Source organism: Suncus etruscus, chromosome 9 (assembly GCF_024139225.1).
Source record: "Suncus etruscus isolate mSunEtr1 chromosome 9, mSunEtr1.pri.cur, whole genome shotgun sequence".
NCBI lineage: Eukaryota > Metazoa > Chordata > Mammalia > Eulipotyphla > Soricidae > Suncus > Suncus etruscus.
In genome coordinates, this window is record NC_064856.1 from 49383311 (window position 1) to 49396055 (window position 12745).

Genomic DNA, 12745 nt, shown 5'->3' on the forward strand with positions numbered 1-12745 from the left:
GCCACATTCCCCAATGCATTGGGCACATACACACAGGATCTCTTGAATTACCATATTGAATAGATTGATGACAGCGAATATATTGCTATGTTCCTAAACTTAGTTTCTAAAATTTAATAGTTCACCACAAATAATCATTTTCAACTATAACGTTGTTTTGTTTTTGTTTTGAGACCAGACCTGATAATGCTCAAGGTTTATTACTCTAGGCTCTGAGCTCAGAAATGACTCCTGGCAGGCTCATGGGACCATATGGGGATTTAGGGGCTCAAACATATACTGTCCTAAACTGCAATGTTGTTTGGTTGTAGTTTCTGTTTTATCTATTGAGGATTTTGTTCTATTTTTAGTTTTCAGAAAGGCTGGTTGATTTGTTGTTAATCAAGAAGTGTTAATTTTTTTTGTTTTTGTTTTTGTTTTTTGTTTTTTGTTTTTGGGTCACACCGAACATCGCTTAGGAGTTATTTCTGGCTCTGCACTCAGAAATTGACCCTGGAAGGCTCAGGGGACCATATGGGATGCCAGGATTCGAATCACTGACCTTCATGCTATATCTCTGGCCCCAGGTATTCTATTGTTATTGAGTATATATTCTGTAAATGTCAATCAGGTAAAATTATTTGATAATTTTCAAGTGTTATGTAACATTATGTTACTGATTTTTTTTAAACCAGGAATACCAATCACAGAACTCTCATTTTTTGCAGGTTTTTTTTTTCATTTTTGTTGTTGAAAAGTATATTGTATCAATATTATTTTTATTTTAAAATTTTGTTTGCTTTAGGGGCCACCCCTTGCATTGCTCAGGTGCTATTTCTGACTCTGTGCTCAGGAGTGACTCCTGATGGTGCTGGGGGACTATATGTGAGTTGACCACCAGCATCTGACCATCTTTTTAGTTTCTCTGGTAATAATATTACAATCTGATTTCTTCCCCCGACAGTTGTTATTGCTCTTGTTTGTTGTGATTCCCCCCCTAGACTTAATCTGTGCATCCTGACTAAATTAGTGTGTATATATTGCTGTCTGTCTTTTTTTTTTTTTTTTAATCTTTTCCCGAACCTTTGCTTTATTTTGACTAGCTCCCTAGGGAATTGCTTCTGAATCACACTGTTAAGTAGTCAGCCTTTAGCATATAAGCATATAAGACTTTTCATCTTCTTCAAGGACTCTGATGATTCTAACAGGAATCCTAGGGTGCATTTCAAATCTAGACATTTTACGTCTCCCAGCCTTTACTTTTCTCCAACCTTTACTTTCTCTTTGGCCCTCCCAAATTCCCTTTACCTGTATGCTGGCTACACATCCTAGCAGAAATATGTAACTGCTAGTTAGGACATTGGTTGCTAGCGATTGGAGTAAGGCCCACAACTACTGTCTCATTCCCTGTTAAATTTCTAGTCCCTTGCTCCCTTCAACCAGAGCCTCAGCCTCAGAATGGCTGAGTAGCTGCCCTGTTGTTTGTTTGGTTGGTTTTTGTCACTGCGATTGACTCTGTTCCTTTCAATGCCCCTGGGCATGAGTTTTTCTAGCTCTGTTCCAAATCAAGCCAGCCCCGCCCCAGAGCAAAGCTGCAGATTTTCATAGCAAGCCTCTCTGTAGAACAATTATCATAGTGACTGAGTCTGGTAGGGGTGGAGGGAAAGGGTAAAGTGCAGCCCCGGGCTCAAAGGCCACAGACTGCCACTGTTCTCACTCAAGGGTCTAGTTTTTCCGCGCATAAACGCCTTTTAATGCATTGTAAGTCTATGACCACTTGTAGTTTTGACAGTTTGTCCAGTTGTTTTTTTTAAAGGAAGAGTCTTTTCTGAGCTCTTTACTTGCCATTTCAGAAGATCTTCCTCATCATTCTGTTTATTTCTAAATTGAAGATTTTCTACTGTTCTGACTATTAGTTTTTACTCTTGCAATTAAGTACATACACTCTTAGGAGTATTATATCTTTTGATGAATTGATTCTTTCATGATCAAGAAATTTCTCTTCGGGCCCGGAGAGATAGCACAGCGGCGTTTGCCTTGCAAGCAGCCGATCCAGGACCAAAGGTGGTTGGTTCGAATTCCGGTGTCCCATATGGTCCCCCGTGCCTGCCAGGAGCTATTTCTGAGCAGACAGCCAGGAGTAACCCCTGAGCACCGCCGGTGTGGCCCAAAAACCAAAAAAAAAAAAAAAAAAAAAGAAGAAATTTCTCTTCATATTTGGTACTGCTTCTCATCCTGCTATAGATTTAATCTAAAAATCTTTTGTGAGGGGATAACACTCAGTTCTCATGCTTAGGACTTACTCCTGGCTCTGTGTTCAAGGATCACTCCCTGGAAGGGCTTGGGGGACCATATTTGATATTGGGGATTGAACCCAGGCCAGATGTGTGAAAGGCAAGTACCCTACTGCTGTATTATAGCTCTGGCCCAATTTAACCTGATATTATTATAGCCACTCAGGATTTTATGATTTGTGTTTGCCTGGTCTCTCTTTTTCTATTCTAGGTCTAAGTCATCGTTTCTCAACCCAGGGCAGCCATAGGTAAAATATGTAAGATGTGAGAAAAAAGTTCAGAAAAGGAACATGGATGGAAAAACGTTGCGAAGCACAGTTCTAACTTCTGCCCCTTTTTCGTTTGATGTGCTCTGTTGTAAAGAGCATCTATTTGGGTCTAGCTCCCCTGACACCACTCCAGCTCATTCTGAGGCAAAAGGGCAGGGCCAAGAGGGCCAAACAGGGAGAAATTATGTTTACATCCACTTGCAATCACAGTGAGACCAAACTTGGACAGAATCTATGCAGAAACTGACCTGAAACTGACGAATAAACACAGGGAAAACAGGAAGAAATGCTCACTAAGAAAGAAAAGCCGGCCCGGAGAGATAGCACAGCGGCGTTTGCTTTGCAAGCAGCCAATCCAGGACCAGAGGTTGTTGGTTCGAACCTCGGTGTCCCTTATGGTTCCCCCCCCCCTGCCTGCCAGGAGCTATTTCTGAGCAGACAGCCAGGAGTAAACAAAACAAAAACAAAAAACAAAAACAAAAAGAGAGAGAGAGAGAGAGAGAGAGAGAGAGAGAGAGAGAGAGAGAGAGAGAGAGAGAGAGAGAGAGAGAGAGAGAGAGAGAGAGAGAGAGAGAGAAAGAGGGGCCGGGCGGTGGCGCTGGAGGTAAGGTGCCTGCCTTGCCTGCACTAGCCTAGGAAGGACCGAGGTTCGATCCCCCCGCGTCCCATATGGTCCCCCAAGAAGTCAGGAGCAACTTCTGAGCGCATAGCCAGGAGTAACCCCTGAGCGTCACAGGGTGTGGCCCAAAAACCAAAAATAAAAAAAAAAGAAAGAGAGAAAGAAAGAGAGAAAGAGAGAGAGAAAGAAAGAAAGGAAAGAAAGAAAGAAAGAAAGAAAGAAAGAAAGAAAGAAAGAAAGAAAAGAAAGAAAGAAGAAAGAAAGAAAGAAAGAAAGAAAAGAAAGAAAGAAGAAAGAAAGAAAGAAAGAAAGAAAGAAAGAAAGAGAGAAAGAACGAGGGAAGGAGGGAAGGAGGGAGGGAAGGAGGGAGGGAGGGAGGGAAGGAGGGAAGGAAGAAGGGAGGAAGGAAGGAAGGAGGGAAGGAAGGAAGGAAGGAAGGAAGGAAGGAAGGAAGGAAGGAAGGAAGGAAGGAAGGAAGGAAGGAAGAAAGGAAGGCCAGGATGGAGCAAAAAAGATATAACTGAAGTTTCTACAATGAAGAACTTTACCCTGGAGAATAGGTTGAGCTAGTCCTGTACTTAAAACTCAACAACAAGGAAATAGAGAATCTGTAAAGGGGTGAGAGTTGCTGGAGGGCATCATCTTAGCAACCTCTCCCAAACAAATGACTGCAGTGCTGGTGGACATCATCTTCGATCTCCTTCTCTTAAGGCACAGATCATCGGGGAATCTTTCTGAGGAGTGTTCTATCCACCCAACTCAGAGTTGTGATCACTAGGGTCAGAGAGACAATTATTCAAGGACAGACCTGGCCACAATAGAAGAAAGCATAGTCACACTCTCAAAGCCTCACTGCCTACTGTGTTCCCCTGTTGGGCCTTAGACACTGCTCCCTCTCTGTTCCAGATGTATGTGCTCTGTCACCAGCAGGAACTGAAGCTCTGTGTCCTTTGAAATTTGTCCCAGCAGGGGCTTCCCAGATGCTCTGGAGGTTAGTGAAACCATGGCAGCCTAGTGGCTTCTGGACACTGGAGACTGAAAATTCCAGGGTCACTGAATGGGCCTGGTTGATCTCAGTGTCACAGCAGGCATACTTGCTTGTCCTTGGGTAGTTTTTACCTGTGCCTGAGCCTCACTGATCAGCAGCTTGCATAGGAATAAGTGGGTTGAAGGGCCCAGAGCAATAGCACAGCAAGTAGGGCATTTGTCTTGCACACAGCCATCCCGGGTTTGATTCCCAGCACCCCATATGATCCCAAAGTCTGCCAGGAGCAATTTTTGAATGTAGTCAGGAATAACCCCTGAGCACTGATGGATATGGCCTAAATCTCTCCCAAAATCTCTTTTCTGCATGCAAGAATAAGTGGGTTGAAATGCAAATGAATAATCACAAAGAAATATTTAATATTAGAAGTGTTTGAGACTTTATTTAGAAGTTTGTTGATGTTTTTGTCACCAGAAATACACAAAAGAACTTACCTCTTGTGACCCTATGGTAGAATTGGTTTTGTTAGACCTGGTTTTAACTTAGCGTTGCAGTTTCCAAAAACTTCTGATTGGTGGGGTACAATTCATTGATTTTGACAAATTTTAAAATATTCACCAGTATAGTTTCATAAAGGTTTTATTCCCCCTTTTAGACACTGGAAAGCAGAAGATTTTATTTTAGTAAAATCTAGGTCACTCTTTTATAGATGTGTTTTCAAGTTATATCTAAAAAAGTATTCATCATACCTTGGTGACCCTCTTAGAATTTATAAGCTTATGATCTAAATTTAGGTCTCAATCCATTCTAAGTTAATTTCATACCCCCTCTGGCATCAAACCCAAGGCCACACATATTGAGTTGATTTGTAAAGGGTATAAGGTCTCTGAGTTTAGATTCATTCTTCTGTGTCTACATGCTTTGTGAGTTTAAGGCAGGTCATGTCTAGCCCTGTGGAGCTTAACAGTTTGGCATTTTTTCCAGCTATGTGATGCTATTTGGGCAGGGTTATTGCAAGGGTATCTTAGGGATCAAACTCTAGACCTTGTAGATGTATTTAAGCCCTTTGGGCTGTATGTGCTGGCCCCTAATATTTTATGTTGAATGCTACCTTTTGGGAGATTGGATTTTGTTGTCTTCCTCAATGAGGTGTTGACTTTTGTTCTAGCCAGCAGGTACTTGTATGTGAGTTCAATCCATTTGAGGCTGATGTAAAGCTTTGTTAAGTGCAGCCAGAGTGGTCGTTACTCTCAAGTAAGACTAGCCCAAAACTCAGCATTGATTTTTCTGAGTATATTACTGAATGCTTAGGGTACTCAATGAGATTTCTCTATTCTAATTAGCTCTACTCAAGCATCTGCAGTGGCAGGTATTTAGCTCATAGTCCTAAGTCAGGGGCCTCAAACTCATGGCCTGTGGGCCGCTTGCGGCCCTCTGTACAACATTTTGTGGCCCGCGACTGGCCTTCAAATATCGCAGTATTCACGATTATTTGCTTACCAAATAATCACAATAAAAATCGCATTAGTAAGAAAAAATCGCATTAAACATTCGCATACCCCAAGCAGTTCCGTTCGGGGTATGCAAATGTGTAATGCGATTTTTTTTCTTACTAATGCGATTTTTTATTGCAAATATTTGGTAAGCGAATAATCGCGAATACTTTGCGCCTAGCGCAGACATCATTTCCACTGCTCCTGCCAGCTGTCCCTTGCATTATTGGAGGCCGAAGGAAGAGAAGTTTGTTACAGAATTAGATTTTGTTATACCTTCATCATGACTTCATCAAAGCCTGCAGTGAAGAGAAAGATTGATGACGAGCACAGACAATTTCAGGAAAAGAGGGAGACGCAGTATTTCTTTGTTGAGCATAGGGGCATCCCCACATGTCTTATTTGCTCAGAGAAAGTTGCAGTGCACAAGGAATACAACTTGAAACACCATTATTCAACTAAACATGCTGAGGAATGTGCAAAATATCAAGGAAATGAGAGAGCCAAGTGGGTTGCCAGTCTTAAAGCATGTCTAATAAGGCAACAAGATTTCTTCAAGAAAGTAACCAAAGAGAATGTTGCATCAGTTGAAGCTAGTTCCATGGTTAGTGAGATAATTGCTAAGGCAGGGAAACCATTCACAGAAGGAGAGTTTGTTAAAAAAAAAATGCATGTTACAGGCTGCAAGTATTATCTGTCCAGAAAAGAAAGGTCAGTTTAGCAAAATCAGCCTTTCTGCCAACACTGTGGCAGAGTGCATTTCTGACATGTCAAGTGACATTTATCATCAAGAGAAAGCCAAATGTTTTGATGCAAACTCAGTTGCTCTTGACGAGGGCACAGATATAACAGACACTGCACGGCTCACAATTTATGACCATGGTGTTGATTGCAATTTTGAATTGACAGAGGAGCTTCTCACAAAAATTCCAATGCATGGCTAGACCACCGCTAATGAGATATTTCGGCATCTGTGTGATGCCATTGAGAATGCAGGTTTGCCATGGAAGAGGTTTGTTGGAATAATAACCAATGGAGCGCCATCAATGACAGGGAGGAAAAACTGAACTGGTGGCACTTGTTCAAAAAAAAACTTGAAGAGGAGGGTGTAGAGAAGGCCATTGCTCTTCACTGCATTATCCATCAGCAGGCCCTTTGCAGTAAATGCCTGCCGTGTGACAATGTGATGTCTGTTGTTGTGAAATGCATCAACCAAATCAGATCCAGGGGCTTAAAGCACAGGAGGTTCTGTGCTTTTTTTTTTTTTTTTAGAGGAAATGGAGTCAGAATATGGAGATGTGCTCTATTTCACCGAGATACGTTGGCTCAGCAGGGGAAATGTCCTGAAAAGATTTTTTGAGTTGAGAGAAGAACTGAAAGCCTTTATGGAGAAGGATGGGAATGCTGTTTCTGAGTTGAGTGATCACAAATGGCTCATGGACTTAGCTTTTCTTGTTGACATCACACATAAGTTGAATGTACTAAACAAGATGTTACAAGGCCCGGGGCAGCTTATCAGTGCTGCCTATGACAACGTGAGAGCATTCTCCACAAAACTTGTGTTATGGAAATCCCAGCTCTCTCAGAAAAAACGTTTGCCATTTCCCAGCATGCAAGAAATTTGTGGATGCAGGCATACCATTCAGTGGTGAGAAATATGTTGATGCTATTTTTAAGCTAGAGAAGGAATTTGATCACAGATTTGCAGACTTCAAAAAGCATAGAGCCAAAAAAAAAAAAAAAAAGCATAGAGCCACTTTCCAAATTTTTGTGGACCCCTTTTCCTTTGATGTGCAAGATGCCCCTCCTGTGCTTCAAATGGAGCTCATTGACCTGCAATGCAACTCTGATCTCAAAGCCAAGTTCAGGGAGATTAGTGGAAAAGCAGACATGCATGGACAATTTTTGAGAGAATTGCCTCCCAGCTTCCCTGAGCTTTCCCAAATGTTCAAGCGCACCATGTGCCTTTTTGGGAGCACAAATTTGTGTGAAAAGTTATTCTCCACATTGAACTTCAATAAGTCAAAGTACAGGTCTAGACTTAATGACAATCATCTTCAAGTCATACTGAGGGTCTCAGCTGCTTCCTCTCTAAAGCCATATATGGTTCAGATTTGTGAGAAGTGCTGTCAAGTCTCTGGCAGCAAGGAATAGGCAAAAGATGCCATGTTCACAAGAACTGTTCATGATCTTCACTCAATGTTCTATTCATGTTCAGAAGAAATAATTAAAATTGTTAATAATGGGGCCGGAGAGATAGCATGGAGGTAAGGCATTTACCTTTCATGCAGAAGGTCATCGGTTCGAATCCGGCGTCCTATATGGTCCCCCGTGCATGCCAGGAGCAATTTCTGAGCACGGAGCCAGGAAAAACCCCTGAGCACTGTCGGGTGTGACCCAAAAACCACACACACAAAAAAAAAACTGTTAATAATGACGTTTGAGGACTATTTTTTGTGAAATCCCTTATGCGGCCCTGTCTCATCCTGACTTTGCCTCCTGCGGCCCCCAGGTAAATTGAGTTTGAGACCCCTGTCCTTAGTAGTTGCTCCTGGTCTGGTTCATGGTAGTCTTCAAACTTATGTGCAGGGCACCTGTGGAGAAAATTTTCTGGCATTCCTTTCTGGGAAGCTCCATTCTCTTAAAGCTCCACCTGCAAACTTCTGCTGCTTCAGTAACTCTAACTTGTTATTGCCGTTGTTTCATCATCTTCACAGAAGTAACTTGTTCTTTGTGGCACTTCCTTCACTGCATTAGGGATTAGAATCATGCTGCCCCAAATAGGCAGTATCACCTACTGGGATGTGCTAGAATAATCCTGGAGTACCATAGTAACTTTGGGTGTATTGGGGGGTCACTTTCCTTTTGCTCGGTTAAAGGGGTGTTGGCCAAATAAAACTGGGGGCTTCTGATCTAGAAAATGTCTCTAAGTTGGGTGCTGATGAGGCAATATCACACTTGCTTTTTTAAAATTAGAGATTATAATTTTGTGCAACTTGCAGTATAATACTTGAAAATAATCCAGCTTTGTTTTGTTTTAGGGGACACAACAGGAATGACCAGAGCAGATGTTTAGTTGGTATTCAGGGGACCACAGATGGTGCTGGAGACTGAACTGGAGTTGGACACATACAAGGCCTTAATCCCATACTATCATTCTTTTTGTTGTTGTTATTTCATTTCATTCCTAAAAAATGTTTGGGAGTCACTCCTGACAGGGAATGAAGGATCCTGAGACACTGGGAATCAAATTCAGACCTCCTGTAAGTAAAGTGAATGCTCTAGTTCTTTGTGTTCTCTCCCAGCCCCAATTTGTTTACCTTTTAGTCTCAATTATTGTTATGTCAAAATGAGATTAATAATAACTGCATCAAAATATTGATGATATAAAAAGAATATTATTGATGATATAAAAAGAATATTATTGATATATAATATTGTTGTGATAGATATGACGTTCTGTTGTTCTGGGAATGTTTGCAGAAACTCCACAGATGAGTGCCTCTATTGGGCATGAAATGGAGGTCATATTCCAGTGTGGCTAAATCTGTAATGGGTAGATGCTTTTGAAAAGGTTAACAGGAATCAACAAGCAGTTAAGAAAGAATGATATGTAAAGGCTGAAACTCTCACCATCCCACAATGCAAAAAAAAAAAAAAATCAGTAGTTATGGCCTAGTCATAATCTTTTTCTTTTCTTTTACGTTTGCTTTTTTTGGGGTGATCACACCTGGAAGTGCTCAGGGGTTACTCCTGGTTCTGTGCACAGAAATCTCTCCTGGCAGCTCAAGGGACCATATGGGATGCTGGGAATCAAACCTAGGTCTGTCCTGGGTTGGTAGCATGCAAGGCAAAAACCCTACTGCTGTGCTATCTCTCCAGCCCCAGTCATACATCTTTGGGTTGTCCTAAGTCACAACAGACATGGCTGGTAAAAGGATGGTGTTCTTGGAACCAAGAAGCAGGCAAAGGCCATTATCTATAACAAGAAGTAAAAAGAAGGGGCCAGAGAGATAGCATGGAGGTAAGGCGTTTGCCTTTCATACAGAAGGTCATTGGTTCGAATCCTGGCATCCCAAATGGTCCACCGAGCCTGCCAGGTGCGATTTCTGAGCGTGAAGCCAGGAGTAACCCCTGAGCGCTGCCGGGTGTGACCCAAAAACAAAAAAACAAAACAAAACAAAAAACAATAAAAAGAAGTAAAAAGAGAGCATCAAGTACTGGGGAAACAATGGAAGACTATAAAAAGCTTTGAGGTCATATTCTAAGCCTAAATAATTACTACAAATAAACCACATAGTCTATAAACTAAGGGATGTTACATACTTTGAAGAGATGTTTTATTTATTTATTTATTTATTTATTTTTGGTTATTGGGCCACACCCGGTGGTGCTCAGGGGTTACTCCTGGCTGTCTGCTCAGAAATAGCTCCTGGCAGGCACAGGGGACCATATGGGACACCGAGATTCGAACCAACCACCTTTGGTCCTGGATCGGCTGCTTGCAAGGCAAACACCACTGTGCTATCTCTCCGGGCCCCAATGTTTTATTTATTGGGGAGAGAGGAAACAATATCTGGGTTCTATGCAGGACAGAAGTCAGGTCATTCTGCTCCATGAGCTGCCTCTGCAATCCACAGGAATGTCTCAATATAAAAGATAATCCACGTAATCTCTCATATAGAGCTGAGATTTACTAACTACAACTCATTTGATCATGCTACTTCTTTGCTTAAATTGCCTTGCTTTATTTCCTCTAAGGAAAAAGTCAGGCCAGAATAACTCAGTCAGTGAGGGTGTTAGACTTACATGGGTTTGATCCCATACTACAGAGAAATAGTCAAACTCCTCAAAAGATTTGTATGGTTTCATTATCTGACCTCTTTCATCTCTTCAACCTTGATTTTTTTGTTTGGGCCACACTTGATGGTGCTCAGGGGCTATATCAGGGGCTATGTCACTACTGGGGAGCTGAAGAGATAGCACAGCAGTAGAGTGTTTGCCTTGCACACAGCCAATTCAGGATGGATAGTGGCTTGAATCCTGGCATCCCATAAGGTCCCCCATGCCTACCAGGACCGATTTCTGAGCACAGAGCCAGGAGTAACCCCTGAGTGCTACTGAGTGTGACCCCAAAAAACAAACAAACAAACAAACAAACAAAAGAATCACTACTGGAAGGTTCAGGAAACTATATGGGATGCTGGGGATTGAACCCAGGTTAGCTCCATGCAAGGCAAGTGCCCTACCTGATAGACTATCTCTCTAGCCCTATGGTCTTTAATTTAAAGTCATGCCACCTGAGCTCCCTGACTTCACTTCTACTTCACTGGGTCATTTTCTTTCTCTTAGTTTAGCTTTTGGGCTTTACCCAGTTGTTCTTAGGGCTTACTTCTGGGTTTGTGCTCAGTAATCATCCTTGGTTGTGCTCTGGAGACCATAAGTGGTACTCCTTCCTGGTCCCCTATACTCTCATTGCTTGATTCCTTTGGTAAGGAGACATTCAATATCCTTAGAAAGGGACTAAGGAGAAAATTAAGCCATTTGGGGGATTTGAGATGAGAAAGCATCAACTCTATAATATGACAGAGTATTAGAGGAGTGAACTAGTTTCTGAAATAAAGCTATATCACTACCTTGTTTTCTCACGTACAAAATGGGAGTCACATTCACGAAGCATGGAAGAAGAGGTTCAGCTTTTCCTTTTATTTCTGCTAGTGAGCTCTTAAGTGTCTGGATAGCTCCCTTTTGCCTTAGGATGATTATTCTTTTTTCTTAGGCACAGGCTTTGGACAGTCTGGCCCAGTCTGCTTCTTTAGTCTCATCATGCATCACCTTCCTATTCATTCTTGTCCTCCCTCCCATTACCTGGCCAACTTCTAGTTACCTGTGAAATCTGAGCCTCATGTCCATTCACATGGATCCCTTCAGATCTGTCTTACCTATGTGTTCACCAGTAAGTACCTGTGTGTGCCATTATTTGGCTGCCTCTCCCTGTCAAAACTCCATGAAGGCAGGTTTTGTGTCTGACTTGTTCGTGATTCTGTATTTTCAGGGCCTGGCATAGTAGAACACAGGTCATTTGTTAGAGGACTCAATTTTGCCATCTCAGTATATCTAGGATAGAGATCAATGTTCTCATTTCACAGTTCACAAAATTGAGATCCAAATGAAATGATTTTCCCAGGATTAAAGAAAGAAAGAAAGAAAGAAAGAAAGAAAGAAAGAAAGAAAGAAAGAAAGAAAGAAAGAAAGAAAGAAAGAAAGAAAGAAAGAAAGAAAGAAAGAAAGAAAGAAAGAAAGAAAGAAAAAGAAAGAAAGAAAGAAAGAAAGAAAAAAGAAAGAAAGAAAGAAAGAAAAAAGAAAGAAAAGAAAGAAAAAAGAAAGAAAGAAAGAAAAAAGAAAGGAAGAAAGAAAAGAAAGAAAAGAAAGAAAGAAGAAAGAGAAGAAAGAAAGAAAAGAAAGAAAGAAGAAAGAGAAGAAAGAAAAAGAAAAGGAAAGAAAAGAGAAAAGAAAAGAGAAGGAAGCAGTCTCAGAATGTTTTCATTTATTCATTTATTCACTCATTCAATAATGTCTACTATGTTCTAGGCTCACTCACTGTCTTTGGTATGAAAGAAAATCATGACCAAGAAGCCCCTAGAGCCCAGGAATAGCCTATGAAGATGAAGTAAATTTTTAGAGTAGAAGAGATGGCCAGCAAACAGAATCACACATGGGCAGACCGTCTGAGCTAGTGCTAAGTACTAAAAGGTTCTCTGAAGACAAAGTCACATAACCAATGAGGACTTGAGCCCACATTTGCCTCCAAGTGCTGGCCTTTTCCGCTCCACCACATTGCCTGTCTTAAGTAAACAAACAAAACCATAATTTATGAAGCACCCTCAGCTGCCTGTGTGTGTGCCTGCTGGGTGAAACCCTCAGGCTGTCCATGAAAAAAAGAGTTCAACAGCATCATCAGGAGCAGCTGACTGGCCTCAAGCCAGTGTCACAGTGTTGACCAGTCTGGCCTCTTCTGCCTTGAAACTTCACCTCTGGAGAGGGGAAGAGGGAGAGAGATAGAGAGAGTTTAAATAAGATAGTCACTGATCAGGGCTAGAGCAATA